The sequence below is a fragment of the Schistocerca serialis genome, chromosome 2 (genome assembly GCF_023864345.2).
Source record: "Schistocerca serialis cubense isolate TAMUIC-IGC-003099 chromosome 2, iqSchSeri2.2, whole genome shotgun sequence".
NCBI lineage: Eukaryota > Metazoa > Arthropoda > Insecta > Orthoptera > Acrididae > Schistocerca > Schistocerca serialis.
The window spans coordinates 1,109,268,603-1,109,285,787 of record NC_064639.1 but is presented as its reverse complement, the minus strand read 5'-3'; positions in this window follow the sequence as shown (position 1 = coordinate 1,109,285,787).

The following is a 17,185-nucleotide window of genomic DNA, read 5'->3' as shown; positions in this document are numbered from 1 at the left end:
CGTGCTTCGAAAGTTTCCATTCCTTACATTGTCTCAAATAATGTCTAACGGATCCGAGAGACCTGGGCAAGTGATACCTCCATCTGAGTGTCTAAAGCCTTCATGAATCCCAGGTGACCAGATGTTGGGAGTGCCGCGGAAATTCTTCAGGACTGCTAGCCATAGATGAGTTGGTATGATGACAAAGCATTTCCAGCCCATTGGATCATAGTTCCTGCAGTACAATTCTCTGTAAATTAACTGGAATTCTCCTTTCTTCAGTTCCTCCTTCTTCAAGTCTTTTACGGTTTTCAGCAGTACTAGACCTTACTTCTGCTCAGCAGCGATTTCATTTAATGCTATGATGACTAAGATATCATCCCTGCTACTGTGTTCTACCAAAGGATTTCTTGAAAGTCGGTATCGTTCTTGTGTTTGTGTCAACTCTTGTACACTACTCTGACGTCATACTCGTAAAGACGCATTGCCCATTTCGCCTGTCGACTCAACGGATACTTCAGGCTAGTTAATGGTGTCCTTCACACCAGTGAGTGGTTTGCCAAACAGCCCAGACAACAGCAAGGCAATCTCTAGGCCGTACAGTAATTCATTTCTGGCTTGGATAGTATTTTGGAAGCACGAACTATCAGCTTTCAGCACCTTCCTAAATTTGCAGTAGAACTGCAACTATACCACACCTGAAAAAATCGATGTGTTGGCACGTTTATCATACGATGCTAGGACTGGAGCAAATGTTAGCATCTTCATAACGACAAAGAAATATCTTTCTTGCACCTTCATTCAGGGCAATTTTGGCGTCTCCTACAGTAGTTCTTGAAAGGTGTGCCTTGGTACAGAGGTCCTCTATCAGTCACCAGTAATGTGGGCACATCCTGAGAAAACTTCTCACATCACGAATGACGTATTCCATCGTCATTCACCAGATGCCCCAAGATGTTTATTTCTTGGGTGGTGAAGAAGCACTTTTCTGAACTGAGTTGAAGGTGTGCAGGCTGAACACATTTTAACGTGGTTGTCAAGCAGCTACAATGTTCTTCAAGTGTCTTCCAGATAGCAAAGACATGTCGTCCATTTAAGGTATCGAAATAGGTTCTGCAACATACGTTGGAAAGTGGCAGGAATGTTACATAGTCCAAACGGTATAACTTTAGTAGTGATTTCCCGGTCAGCTTCGATTTGCCAGCACCCTGTCTGCATATCCATGGTAAATACTTTGCCCTTTCAAGCAGTGAAGGGTGTCACAAGGTCGACGTTATAAAGTCAGTTCGCAGTAAAAATATTTCTGTTACTGATAAATCAGATATATGTATAGTATTTAACAATCATTTTCTGAGCATTGCTGACGATTTAAATAAAAATTTTGTTTCTACAGGAAAACATATAACTTTCACGCAAATGCCTTTCCGAGATTGACGTCTGAAATACTCCTCTGTGAGACAGACAAGAGGGAGATTGAGTCAATAATTAAATCACTGACGACTAAGGACTTTAATTGTTATGATGGAGTGTCTAGCATAATACTAAAGTACTGTGCTGCACATGTTAGACCTGTATTTAGCCATATTTGTAATTTTTTCCTTTAGGAAAGTACTCATTAGTAAAGCCGCTTTATAAAAAGGGGGAAAGGGATAATGTAGATAATTTTGGACCTATTTCTATGCCATCAGTGTTTGCAAAAGTTATTGCAAAGGCTATGTATGTAAGGATAATTGATCATTTCTATATCACACGATTTGCTATCAAATGTACAGTTCGACTTTAGAAGTCGTTCAACAACTGAAAATACTATATTCTCTTTTCTCTCTGAGGTACTGGATGGGCCAAACAAAAGGTTCTAAACGCTTGGCGTATTTTTTTTTTTTTTTTATTTAACTAAGGCATTTGATTGTATTGATCACAAAATATTGCTCCAGAAGTTGGACCATTACGGAATACGGGGAGTAGTTCACAATTGGTTCACCTCTTACTTTATCAACAGGCAGCAAAAGGTCATTATTCACAATGTTGATAACGGCTGTGATGTGGCGTCTGAGTGGGGTACAGTCAAGTGGGGGGTGCCCCAGGGATCAGTGTTGGGGCCACTCTTGTTCGTTATTGATATAAATGATATGCCCTCTAGAATTGCAAGTAACTCGAAAATATTTCTGTTTGCTGATGACACTAGCTTGGTAGTAAAAGATGTTGTGTGCAACATTGGTTTGGTTTCAAATAGTGCAGTACATGACCTAAGTTCATGGCTTGTAGAAAGTAAACTAATGCTAAATCACAGTAAGACTCAGTTTCTACAGTTTCTAACACACAATTCAACAAAACCTGACGTTTTAATTTCACAGAACGGGTATATGATTAGTGAAACTGAACAGTTGAAATTTCTAGGTGTTCAGGTAGATAGTAAGCTGTTGTGGAAAGCCCACGCTCAAGATCTTGTTCAAAGACTTAATACTGCCATTTTTACTATTCGAACGGCATGGTATTATACACTCCTGGAAATGGAAAAAAGAACACATTGACACCGGTGTGTCAGACCCACCATACTTGCTCCGGACACTGCGAGAGGGCTGTACAAGCAATGATCACACGCACGGCACAGCGGACACACCAGGAACCGCGGTGTTGGCCGTCGAATGGCGCTAGCTGCGCAGCATTTGTGCACCGCCGCCGTCAGTGTCAGCCAGTTTGCCGTGGCATACGGAGCGCCATCGCAGTCTTTAACACTGGTAGCATGCCGCGACAGCGTGGACGTGAACCGTATGTGCAGTTGACGGACTTTGAGCGAGGGCGTATATTGGGCATGCGGGAGGCCGGGTGGACGCACCGCCGAATTGCTCAACACGTGGGGCCTGAGGTCTCCACAGTACATCGATGTTGTCGCCAGTGGTCGGCGGAAGGTGCACGTGCCCGTCGACCTGGGACAGGACCGCAGCGACGCACGGATGCACGCCAAGACCGTAGGATCCTACGCAGTGCCGTAGGGGACCGCACCGCCACTTCCCAGCAAATTAGGGACACTGTTGCTCCTGGGTTATCGGCGAGGACCATTCGCAACCGTCTCCATGAAGCTGGGCTACGGTCCCGCACACCGTTAGGCCGTCTTCCGCTCACGCCCCAACATCGTGCAGCCCGCCTCCAGTGGTGTCGCGACAGGCGTGAATGAAGGGACGAATGGAGACGTGTCGTCTTCAGCGATGAGAGTCGCTTCTGCCTTGGTGCCAATGATGGTCGTATGCGTGTTTGGCGCCTTGCAGGTGAGCGCCACAATCAGGACTGCATACGACCGAGGCACACAGGGCCAACACCCGGCATCATGGTGTGGGGAGCGATCTCCTACACTGGCCGTACACCACTGGTGATCGTCGAGGGGACACTGAATAGTGCACGGTACATCCAAACCGTCATCGAACCCATCGTTCCACCATTCCTAGACCGGCAAGGGAACTTGCTGTTCCAACAGGACAATGCACGTCCGCATGTATCCCGTGCCACCCAACGTGCTCTAGAAGGTGTAAGTCAACTACCCTGGCCAGCATGATCTCCGGATCTGTCCCCCATTGAGCATGTTTGGGATTGGATGAAGCGTCGTCTCACGCGGTCTGCACGTCCAGCACGAACGCTGGTCCAACTGAGGCGCCAGGTGGAAATAGCATGGCAAGCCGTTCCACAGGACTACATCCAGCATCTCTACGATCGTCTCCATGGGAGAATAGCAGCCTGCATTGCTGCGAAAGGTGGATATACACTGTACTAGTGCCGACATTGTGCATGCTCTGTTGCCTGTGTCTATGTGCCTGTGGTTCTTTCAGTGTGATCATGTGATGTATCTGACCCCAGGAATGTGTCAATAAAGTTTCCCCTTCCTGGGACAATGAATTCACGGTGTTCTTATTTCAATTTCCAGGAGTGTATTTTGGGGTAACTCTTCCCATTCTACAAGGATATTTTTGGCTCAGAAACGGGCGGTTCGGGCAATAAGTGGTGTGAGTTCACGAACCTCTTGTCGACCTCTGTTCACGAGTCTGAGTATTTTGACATTGGCCTCTGAATATGTATAGTCCTTATTGTCGTTTCCTGTTACCAAAATTAGTTTATTCCCAAGAATAAGCAGCTTTCACTGGGTTAATACTCGGCAGAAATCAAACCTGCATTTGGATCGGACTTCCTTAACTCTTGTGCAAAAAGGTGTGCAGTATATTGCTGCATCCATTTTCAATAAGCCGCCAATCGAATTCAAAAATCGTAGTAGTAAACCACGCGCTTTCAAATCGAAACTGAAGAGTTTCCTCATGGGTCACTCCTATTCTGTCGAGGAGTTCCTTGAAAAATTAAGCTGATTGTTATTGTATTGCTGATAGCGTTTACTTAAACATATGGACTGACTTTTTTCAGGTTCATGAACATTTATTTTTATCTGTAATTATTTTTATGTTGTAATTTCATGTACTGACACGTTCCATGAACTTGGAGATTTGCTCTTTAATTTGGTCCTACGGAACATGACGTGTAAATAAATAAACCACAGGAACACCGACAGATGTTGATGTGCCAGACACATATAATCTCCGGCAGCGGGCTCGACTCTAGTTCGTCATTAACAATGAAGCGTAAATCGTTGACAATATCGGCCAGTCGCACTGAAGAGACGTCATAAAAATCGTGAAACAAACGTCAGTTGAGGATCCCGAGACGAAGGACAACGGGCAACACGTCAGCAAGTGGCCACTAAGGCCTCGACAATTTCGTACAGCGAGTGGAGAAGGTGGAATGCTAGCAGCAGCAGCAGCAGCGGTGAGCTGGAGACGAGGTCGGCGTCGCGTGTGCGCGCCCAGCAGGAAGCGCCGGCCGCTGGGGGAGGCAATTGAAGGGGGCCAGGCGGGCAGCGGGCAGCGGCCGAGTGGTTCTCCTTGGAGCGGCCGCCGCCGCCGATGTTGCCAGCCGCAGCCACCCTGCGTACAGAGGGCGTGGCGCGCGACACGCGCCGCCGCGCTCCGGCCCTGGCCAACTTCTCTCGTCCAGCACACTTCCACCAGTCATCGCTCTCGCACTTCACACCGCTCGCCACTGACTTTACAGCCTTGGAAGGTCAGAAAATTACGAAATTTTACTTAATTTGGGGTGTGTAATTTAGTACACTGAGTTTGTACCTCTAGGAGCAACAATGGCTCAAACCCCATTAAATTAGACAGAGCTTCGATGACAGATACGGGTACGTCAATCCAGGCTGCTCCAACTCTGTGACTGGAAAGTGGTGGTTTGCCAGTCTTTTGGCTATTCAGGACGACGTCTTTTCAATAAGTGAGAGATCTGTAGATTGTGTCAACCAGGGCGACCGTCGCATACCCTCTGTATCTAAGCAGATCGAGACAGCAAATGCAAATTGAGGTCTTGCGATATCTTGTTGAAAGATAATGTCATGTACAGCAAGAAGTTTGCGCACATCACCGGCTTCAAAACGTCACAAATACAGGGTGAAAAGTATTTAAAACCGACAAACTCTGGGAGGTTGTAGGGGACATCAAAACAAATATTTTTTCCTAATGTCATTTTTTTCCTATGAAGATTATTTAAAGCAGTGGAGGCCATATTACGCTCTCCAGATGTTAGAGGCCGTATTACGATCTGCAGTAGTTAGAGGGCGTATTACGCTCTTCAGTTGTAGGCAACTGCTGTCCACCAGTGTAGTAGCGCATTGTCTCTGTTTGCTAATGGATCGATACAGTCCGCAGCTCGTGGTCGTGCGGTAGCGTTATCGCTTCCCGCGCCCGGGTTCCCAGGTTCGATTCCCGTCGGGGTCAGGGATTTTCTGTGTCTCGTGATGACTGGGTGTTGCGTGATGTCCTTAGGTTAGTTACGTTTAAGTAGTTCTAAGTTCTAGGGGACTGATGACCACAGATGTTAAGTCCCATAGTGCTCAGAGCCATTGAACCATTTTTTGATCGATACACCTGGAGTGAGCACACAAATATGGTTGGTGCGTACTACGTAGCACACCACAACGGACGAGCTGCACAGCGGGTTTATCAACAACAATATCGTAGTCGCCGTATCCCGCATCATACGACCTTTGCTGCTGTGTACCAACGTCTGCATGAGACCGGGTCATTTACATCTACATCTACATCTACATTGATACTCCGCAAGCTACCCAACGGTGTGTGGCGGAGGGCACCTTACGTGCCACTGTCATTACCTCCCTTTCCTGCTCCAGTCGCGTATGGTTCGCGGGAAGAACGACTGTCTGAAAGCCTCCGTGCGCGCTCTGATCTCTCTAATTTTACATTCGTGATCTCCTCGGGAGGTACAAGTAGGGGGAAGCAATATATTCGATACCTCATCCAGAAACGCACCCTCTCGAAACCTGGCGAGCAAGCTACACCGCGATGCAGAGCGCCTCTCTTGCAGAGTCTGCCACTTGAGTTTGCTAAACATCTCCGTAACGCTATCACGGTTACCAAATAACCCTGTGACGAAACGCGCCGCTCTTCTTTGGATCTTTTCTATCTCCTCCGTCAACCCGATCTGGTACGGATCCCACACTGATGAGCAATACTCAAGTATAGGCCGAACGAGTGCTTTGTAAGCCACCTCCTTTGTTGATGGACTACATTTTCTAAAGACTCTCCCAATGAATCTCAATCTGGTACCCGCCTTATCAACAATTAATTTTATATGATCATTCCACTTCAAATCGTTCCGCACGCATACTCCCAGATATTTTACAGAAGTAACTGCTACCAGTGTTTGTTCCGCTATCATATAATCATACAATAAAGGATCCCTCTTTCTATGTATTCGCAATACATTACATTTGTCTATGTTAAGGGACAGTTGCCACTCCCTGCACCAAGTGCCTATCCGCTGCAGATCTTCCTGCATTTCGCTACAATTTTCTAATGCTGCAACTTCCCTGTATACTATAGCATCATCCGCGAAAAGCCGCATGGAACTTCTGACACTATCTACTAGGTCATTTATATATATTGTGAAAAGCAATGGTCCCATAACACTCCCCTGTGGCACGCCAGAGGTTACTTTAACGTCTGTAGACGTCTCTCCATTGATAACAACATGCTGTGTTCTGTTTGCTAAAAACTCTTCAATCCAGCCACACAGCTGGTCTGATATTCCGTAGGCTCTTACTTTGTTTATCAGGCGACAGTGCGGAACTGTATCGAACGCCTTCCGGAAGTCAAGAAAAATAGCATCTACCTGGGAACCTGTATCGAATATTTTCTGGGTCTCATGAACAAATAAGGCGAGCTGGGTCTCACACGATCGCTGTTTCCGGAATCCATGTTGATTCCTACATAGTAGATTCTGGGTTTCCAGAAATGACATGATACGCGAGCAAAAAACATGTTCTAAAATTCTACAAGAGATCGACGTAAGAGATATAGGTCTATAGTTTTGCGCATCTGCTCGACGACCCTTCTTGAAGACTGGGACTATCTGTGCTCTTTTCCAATCATTTGGAACCCTCCGTTCCTCTAGAGACTTGCGGTACACGGCTGTTAGAAGGGGGGCAAGTTCTTTCGCGTACTCTGTGTAGACTCGAATTGGTATCCCGTCAGGTCCAGTGGACTTTCGTCTATTGAGTGATTCCAGTTGCTTTTCTATTCTATTTCTATTCTATTTCTCTAGTCTATTTAGCAGATTACCTGGACAGGGACGCCGACGCACGGTAAGAACGCTGCAATTTGACGAAGCTGTCTTGTAGCATGTGGAGCGGGATCCTTCAATCAGCACTTGTGCAATTGCACCTAACATGGGGACGAATCAGACGAATGTAAGAACAGTCCTTCGACAGCGATTGTTACGTCCATTTCACTTACAGCGTGTCCACAACCTGGAACCAAATGATTATCCACCCAGAGCACAGTTTTCGTAGTGTTACCTGGAACAGTGTGAAATGCATCCCACATTTCCATCATCTGTGTTGTTTACCGATGAAGCAACGTTCAGGAGTGATGGAGTTTTCAACATACACAATTCGCATGTGCGGTTCTTCGTTAATGTGTGGGTCAGTGTTGTTGGGGACTGTTTAATTGGGCCGTATCTGCTACCTAGGCCATTAAATGGCAGACACTATTACAATTTTCTCGCCAGAGCATTGCCAGAATTGCTGGAAGACGTCCCGCTCCCTACGAGACAACACATGTGGTTCCAACATGACGGGGCGCTGGCACATTTCAGTCATCGTGTGCGTCGATTCCTGGACCGACGGTTCCCAGAAACGTGGATTGGCAGAGGTGGTCCTGTACCATGGCCTGTTTGGGTTGGGAGAGATGCGCAACCTTGTTTACGCAACTCCTGTTGCATCAGAAGAGGATCTGGTTGCCCGGATAGTAGCAGCAGCAGGAACAAATCAGGATACTCCTGGGGTTTTTGCCCGTGTCAGACAGAACATGATCCGACAGTGTAACCTTTGTTTACGTGTCAATGGAGGCATTTTTGAAAATCTACTGTGATTGAAATTAGGTTGTGTTAATGTGTTGTCTCTTGGTCATAAAAAATGGAAAAGTATTTGTTGGTTTAATTAATTTGCCGCAAAATGAATCTTCCTCTACCAGTTTAAATATTCCTCATAGGAAAAAATGACATTAGGGAAAACTATTTGTTTTGATGTCCCCTAAAACCTCCCAGAGTTTGTCGGTTTAAATACTTTTCACCCTGTATACTGCCTGCCTGCATATTACCGGATGTACGAGCTAGGGCTGATCGTGTTGCGTACACAAAGGCAACCCACACCATCATGCCAGGTGCTTGGCCTTTATGACGATAGCGAACTCAATCTAGCAGTGTTGTTCCCCCCTGAAACATCTACACACTGGGACATCCACTCTGATGCTGTACGTAGAATAGGATGTTCTGAGAACATGTGGTACCGTTTCTGTGTCCAGTGATAGGTGCACCACTGTTGATGCATCTCTCTACATTGTCATATCACGAGAAGCTGAATCAGTGATCGTCGCGCTTTCTGCCTCTTGAACCCATCGATTCCGTATGTGGACTGATATAATGGGCTCCCGACCAATGTGAGTTAAAGGCGCTTCAGTCTGGAACCGCGTGAGCGCTACGGTCGCAGGTTCGAATCCTGCCTCTGGCATGGATGTGTGTGATGTCCTTAGGCTAGTTAGGTTTAATTAGTTCTAAGTTCTAGGCGACTGATGACCTCAGAAGTTAAGTCGCATAGTGCTCAGAGCCATTTGAACCATTTTTTTGACGAGAGCCTCCCGTCGGGTAGACCGTTCGCCTGGTGCAAGTCTTTCGATTTGACGCCACTTCGGCGACTTGCGCGTCGATGGGGATGAAATGATGATGATTAGGACAATACAACACCCAGTCCCTGAGCGGAGAAAATCCCCGACCCAGCCGGGAATCGAACCCGGGCCCTTAGGGTTGACATTCTGTCGCGCTGACCACTCAGCTACCGGGGGCGGACCCTCCAGGAGGCAAAACGCGATCTTCAGACAAACAATCAATATTCAAATACGATTTCTGAATGAAAAACACGGTGTGTAATCTTCCCCTATACACTATCTCATCAAGGTCTTTATTCACATGAAGTGTTGAGTACTATTGACAAGGGATTTCAGATCGATTCCGTATTTCTGGATTTTCGGAAGGCCTTTGACACTTTACCACACAAGCAGCTCGTAGTGAAGTTGTGTGCATATGGAATATACTCTCAGTTATGTGACGCGATTTGTGATTTCCTGTCAGAGAGGTCACAGTTCGTAGTAATTGACGGGAAGTCATAGAGTAAAACAGAAGTGATTTCTGGCGTTCCCCAAGGTAGTGTTATAGGCCCTTTGCTGTTCCTTATCTATTTAACGATTTGGGAGACAATCTGAGCAGCCGTCTTCGGTTGTTTGCAGATGACGCAGTCGTTTATCGAGTAATAAAGTCATCAGAAGATCAAAACAAACTGCAAAAAGATTTAGAAAAAATATCTGAATGGTGCGAAAAGTGGCAGTTGACCCTAAATAACGAAAAGTGTGAGGTCATCCACATGAGTGCTAAAAGGAACTCGTTAAACTTCAGTTACACGATAAATCAGTCTAATCTAAAAGCCGTAAATTCAACTGAATACCTAGTAATTACAATTACGAACAACTTCAATTGGAAGGAACACACAGAAAATGTTATGGGGAAGACTAACCAAAGGCTGCGTTTTATTGGCAGGACACTTAGAAAATGTAACAGATCTACTAAGGAGATTCTTTTAGAATACCGTTGCGCGGTGTGGGATCCTTGCCAGATAGGACTGACGGAGTACATCGAAAAAGTACAAAGAAAGGCAGCACGTTATGTGTTATCGCGAAATATGGGAGAGAGTGTCACAGAAATGATACAGGATTTGGGCTGGACATCATTAAAAGAAAGGCGGTTTTCGTTGCGACGGAATCTTCACGAAATTCCAATCACCAACTTTCTCTTCCGAATGCGAAAATATTTTGTTGACACCGACCTACATAGCGAGGAACGATCACAGGGAAATCAGAGCTCGTGCGGTAAGATATAGGTTTTCATTCTCACCGCGCGCTATACGCGATTGGAATAATAGAGAACTGTGAAGGTGGTTCGATGAACCCTCTACCAGGCACTTAAATGTGATTTGCAGAGTATCTGTGTAGATGTAGATGTAGACAGTATTTGGACATGTGTTAGTGGATGTTAATATGGGGTGTATCTACGCTTCAAAAAAAATTGTTCAAATGGCTCTGAGCACTATGGGACTTAAATTCTAAGGTCATCAGTCCCCTAGATCTTAGAAGTACTTAAACCTAACCAACCTGAGGACATCACACACATCCATGCCCGAGGCAGGATTCGAACCTGCGACCGTAGCGGTCCAGCGGTTCCAGACTGAAGCACCTAGAACCGCTACGCTTCAACTTCTGGCTTAAAACCTGCTGGGGATTTTTCAGTGTCATGTCTGATTGTCTGTGGACGAATGGAAGCCCTTTCTTGCTCAAGAGCCAAACCGGAGAAGCTATGTTGGACGCGCGGTTCGGGAGCAAAATCAGCATCTCAACTCATCTCAAAGGTATCCCATCGCGTTCAGATCGGGTCACTGGCTGGGCAGCCCGTTTCAGGAATGTTATTGACCACAAAGCATTGCGTCATAGATGCTGGCTTATGGTAGGATGCATTTCCATGCTGATAAGTCATCGCCTGTGAACTGTTCCTCTGCTGTACACAGCGCACAGTGCAGTAAAATGTGTTGATGTCCTTCCGCATTTAACGTTCTGTTCTACGTCTACATCTACATAGATACTCCGAAATCCATCATACTGTGCGTGGCGGAGGGTACCTCGTACCACAACAAGCATCTTCTCTCCCTGTTCCACTCCCAAACAGAACGAGGGAAAAATGACTGCCTATATGCCTCTGTACGAGCCCTAATCTCTCTTATCTTATCTTTGTGGTCTTTCCGAGAAATATAAGTTGGTGGCAGTAAAATTGTACAGCAGTCAGCCTCAAATGCTGGTTCTCCAAATTTCCTCAGTACCGATTCACGAAAAGAATGCCTCCTTTCCTCTAGAGACCCCCCACCCGAGTTCCTGAAGCATTCCCGTAACACCCGCGTGATGATCAAACCTACCAGTAACAAATCTAGCAGCCCGGCTATGAATTGCTTCTATGTCCTCCCTCAATCCGACCTGATACGTATCCCAAACGCTCGATCAGTACGCAAGAATACGTCGTATTAGTGTATTATAAGCAGTCTTCTTCACAGATGAACCAAATCTTCCCAGAATTCTACCATGAACCGAAGACGACTATCCGCCTTCCCCACAACTGCCATTACATGCTTGTCCCACTTCATATCGCTCTGCAATGTTACGCCCAAACATTTAGTCGACGTGACTGTGTCAAGCGCTACACTACTAATGGAGTATTCAAACATTACGGGATTCTTTTTCCTATTTATCTGCATTAATTTACGTTTATCTATATTTAGAGTTAGCTGCCATTCTTTACACCAATCAAAAATCCTGTCCAGGTCATCTTGTATCCTCCCACAGTCACTCAACGACGACATCTTCCCGTACACCACAGCATCATCAGCAAACAGCCGCACATTGCTATCCACCCTATGCAAAAGTTCATTTATGTAGATAGAAAACAACAGCGGACCTACCACACTTCCCTGGGGCACTCCAGATGATACCCCCACCTCCGATGAACACTCACCATCGAGGACAACGTACTGGGTTCTATTACTTAAGAAGTAAGTATAATAAGGAGAGTACATCCTAATCAAGGAAAACATCCTCGTGTCGTAACATCTTCTCCTGCGTACTTCACTGTCGGTACTACACATGACGGCAAGCAACGTTTTCAACGCATTCCCCGACCCCAAACCCTACCATCGGATTGCCGCAGCGTGTAGCGTGATTCATCGCTCCAAATCATTGGCTTCCGGTGATCCACTGTCCGGTGGCACAGCTCATTATATCATCGCAGTCATCGATTAGGAATGTCGACCAACGTACCCTGCTCTTTTTAACTTTCTATGCACAGTCAGTACGCTACCTCGACTACTGGTAGCGCTTTAGAACCCACGAGTGAATCCTGTAGCTAATTTCATGCTATTTTTTAAATCATCCGTCGCATCGCTCGTCGGTCCCTATGCATCACTACATCTTCATCTACATTTATACTCCGGAAGCCACACAACGGTGTGTGGCGGAGGGCACTTTACGTGCCACTGTCATTACCTCCCTTTCCTGTTCCACTCGCGTATGGTTCGCGGGAAGAAAGACTGCCGGAAAGCCTCCGTGCGCGCTCGGATCTCTCTAATTTTACATTCGTGATCTCCTCGGGAGGTATAAGTAGGGGGAAGCAATATATTCGATACCTCATCCAGAAACGCACCCTCTTGAAGCCTGGACAGGAAGCTACATTGCGATGCAGAGCGCCTCTCTTGCAGAGTCTGCCACTTGAGTTTGCTAAACATCTCCGTGACGCTGTCACGCTTACCAAATAACCCTGTGACGAAACGCGCCGCTCTTCTTTGGATCTTCTCTATCTCCTCTGTCAACCCGACCTGGTACGGATCCCACACTTATGAGCAATATTCAAGTATAGGCCGAACGAGTGTTTTGTAAGCCACCTTCTTTATTGATGGACTACATTTTCTAAGTACTCTCCCCATGAATCTCAACCTGGCACCCGCCTTACCAATTTTATATGATCATTCCACTTCAAATCGTTCCGCACGCACACTCCCAGATATTTTACAGAAGTAACTGCTACCAGTGTTTGTTCCGCTATCATATAATCATACAATAAAGGATCCTTCTTTCTATGTATTCGCAATACATTACATTTGTCTATGTTTAGGGTCAGTTGCCACTCCCTCCACCAAGTGCCTATCCGCTGCAGATCTTCCGGCATTTCGCTGCAATTTTCTAATGCTGCAACTTCTCTGTATACTACAGCATCATCCGCGAAAAGCCGCATGGAACTTCCGACACTATCTACTAGGTCATTTATATACAGGGTGTTACAAAAAGGTACGGCCAAACTTTCAGGAAACATTCCTCACACACAAATAAAGAAAAGATGTTATGTGGACATGTGTCCGGAAACGCTTAATTTCCATGTTAGAGTTCATTTTAGTTTCGTCAGTATGTACTGTACTTCCTCGATTCACCGCCAGTTGGCCCAATTGAAGGAAGATAATGCTGACTTCGGTGCTTGTGTTGACATGCGACTCATTGCTCTACAGTACTAGCATCAAGCACATCAGTACGTAGCATCAACAGGTTAGTGTTCATCACGCACGTGGTTTTGCAGTCAGTGCAATGTTTACAAATGCGGAGTTGGCAGATGCCCATTTGATGTATGGATTAGCACGGGGCAATAGCCGTGGCGCGATACGTTTGTATCGAGACGGATTTCCAGAACGAAGGTTTCCCGACAGGAAGACGTTCGAAGCAATTTAACGGCGTCTTAGGGAGCACGGAGCATTCCAAACTATGACTCGCGACTGGGGAAGACCTAGAACGACGAGGACACCTGCAATGGACGAGGCAATTCTTCGTGCAGTTGACGATAACCCTAATGTCAGCGTCGGAGAAGTTGCTGCTGTACAAGGTAACATTGACCACGTCACTGTATGTAGAGTGCTACGGGAGAAACAGTTGTTTCCGTACCATGTACAGCGTGTGCAGGCGCTATCAGTAGCTGATTGGCCTCCACGGGTACATTTCTGCGAATGGTTCATACAACAATGTGTCAATCCTCATTTCAGTGCAAACGTTCTCTTTACGGATGAGTGATAAAATTGTAAATTTTCACAATCAACATGTGTGGGCTGACGAGAATCCGCACGCAGTTGTGCAAACACGTCATCAACACAGATTTTCTGTGAACGTTTGGGCAGGCATTGTTGGTGATGTCTTGATTGGGCCCCATGTTCTTCCACCTAGGCTCAATGGAGCACGTTTTCATGATTTCATACGGGATACTCTACCTGTGCTGCTAGAACATGTGCCTTTACAAGTACGACACAACATGTGGTTCATGCACGATGGAGCTCCTGCACATTTCAGTCGAAGTGTTCGTACGCCTCTCAACAACAGATTCGGTGACCGATGGGTTGGTAGAGGCGGGCCAATTCCATGGCCTCCACGCTCTCCTGACCTCAACTCTCTTGACTTTCATTTATGGGGGCATTTGAAAACTCTTGTCTACGCATCCCCGGTACCAAACGTAGAGACTCTTCGTGCTCGTATTGTGGACGGCTGTGATACAATACGCCATTCTCCAGGGCTGCAACAGGGATTCCATGCGACGGAGGGTGGATGCATGTATCCTCGCTAACGGAGGACATTTTGAACATTTCCTGTAATAAAGTGTTTGAAGTCACGCTGGTACGTTCTGTTGCTGTGTGTTTCCATTCCATGATTAACGTGATTTGAAAAGAAGTAATAAAATGAGCTCTAACATGGGAAGTAAGCGTTTCCGGACACATGTCCACATAACATATTTTCTTTCTTTGTGTATGAGGAATTTTTCCTGAAAGTTTGGCCGTACCTTTTTGTAACACCCTGTATATTGTGGAAAGCAACGGTCCCATAACACTCCCCTGTGGCACGCCAGAGGTTACTTTAACGTCTGTAGACGCCTCTCCATTCAGAACAACATGCTGTGTTCTGTTTGCTAAAAACTCTTCAATCCAGCCACACAGCTGGTCTGATATTCCGTAGGCTCTTACTTTGATTATCAGGTGACAGTGCGGAACTGTATCGAACGCCTTCCGGAAGTCAAGGAAAATGGCATCTACCTGGGAGCCTGTATCTAATATTTTCTGGGTCTCGTGAACAAATAAAGCGAGTTGGATCTCACACGATCGCTGCTTCCGAAATCCATGTTAATTCCTACATAGTAGATTCTGGGTTTCCAGAAATGACATGTACGCGAGCAAAAAAATGTTCTAAAATTCTACAACAGATCGATGTCAGAGATATACATGAGGTCTGCGTGGTCTTGGTTTATCAGTGGTTGTTCCATCACGTTTCATTCTATAATCACGTCATCAACAGCAGACTTTGGCAGCTTTAAGAGGGTTGAAAAGTCCCTGATGCATTTATTACTCAGGTGACACGCAATGACCAGTCCACGTTCGAAGTTACTGAATTCTTCTGACCCACCTGTTGTGTTGATACTGCTTCTCTACTGACAACGCAGTACCCTCCCGCATACCTTTTTACTGACAGACGGCTCTCGTGACATCTAGTGGTCAGTTCTGCATTACACAGTGGTGTCCGGATACTTTTGATCAGATAGTGTGTACAAAATGCAGATGGCTTTACTCCTAGCTACATTGTTCGGTCGCACTGAAATATACTACATTTCATGTCAGTTTGACGTATGTCATTGTGTTGCATCTTTAATGACCTACATTTCTTGTCGGTCGCCATATCAACACGGCCTGACTAAAATGGTGAAGAATCCAGAAGACGTGGTCGGACGTCAATATAACTTCGTACACGGAGACGTCATTGGCGTGTATGTAAATAGAAGTCTTTGAAGTCTATTGTTGACTAAGGGACAGTTTAAAAATGTAATTAATGTAGGAAACTAACCTCTGACCTAAAGGAAACCTTAGGGCTAAGCCTTAAAGACCCAGCGATAGTCGACCGACCGCAGTGTCATCCTCGTCATCTGTTGCGACGTTTCGACCTTGGTACCGTCCACCTCTGAATCAGGTACCTCTTCTATCGGCATCACGAGGCTCAGTGTACACCGATCCAGTCTTTCCACCAAGACAATATCCCTAACAGTGGCAGGAATCGAACCCGAGTCCTCCACATATGAGTCTGTCGCGCTGACCACTCGACTACGGCGGCGGACATCCTTTGACATCCAGTCAAATTACATAGAAAACTTGTAGGAAACTTGTAATGTCAAATCGGATGACAAAAGCGCGATGTAATTCCGAGGTTTTTCCTTCCAGCTCATTGGAGAGCAGGGTAGGGTTTGTTGTGTTTTCCGATGAAAGTTCGTTCTGCCTTATTGCCACTGATGGCGGTGTGTTGCTTTGAAGTACGCCAGATGATGGCCTGCCACCGACTTTTCTGCGAGCTAAACACACTAACATGGGCCTGAAGTTATATTCGAGGGTGCGACGTCGTATGACGGCGGGAGAATGGTCGTGGTTAACCATTGCACACTGGCTGCAGATTTGTACTTTAGCCGGATGATTCGACCTGTTGTGTTACCATTCAGGAACAGCATTCCAGGTTTATTTTTCTCTCCAACAGGATAACTTTTGCTCACATACCACTGTTGTAACCCAAATGCTTTATATTGTCGACACGTTGCCTTGGCTTGCTCGATCATCAGATCTGTTTCCAATCGGCACATATGGGACATCCTTAATCGGTCGGCCACGGTGGCCGAGCGGTTCTAGGAGCTTCAGTGCAGAACCGCGCGACTGCTATGGTCGCAGGTTCGAATCCTGCCTCGGGCATGGATGTGTGTGACGTCCTTAGGTTAGTCAGGTTTCAGTAGTTCTAAGTTCTAGGGGCTGATGACCTCTGATGTTAAGGCCCATAGTGCTCAGAGCCATTTGAACCATCCTTAAACAACAACTTAAGTGTCATCCACAACTAGCATTAACCGTCCCTGTATTCACCGACAAAGTGCAAAAGGCATGGAAATCCATCCCACA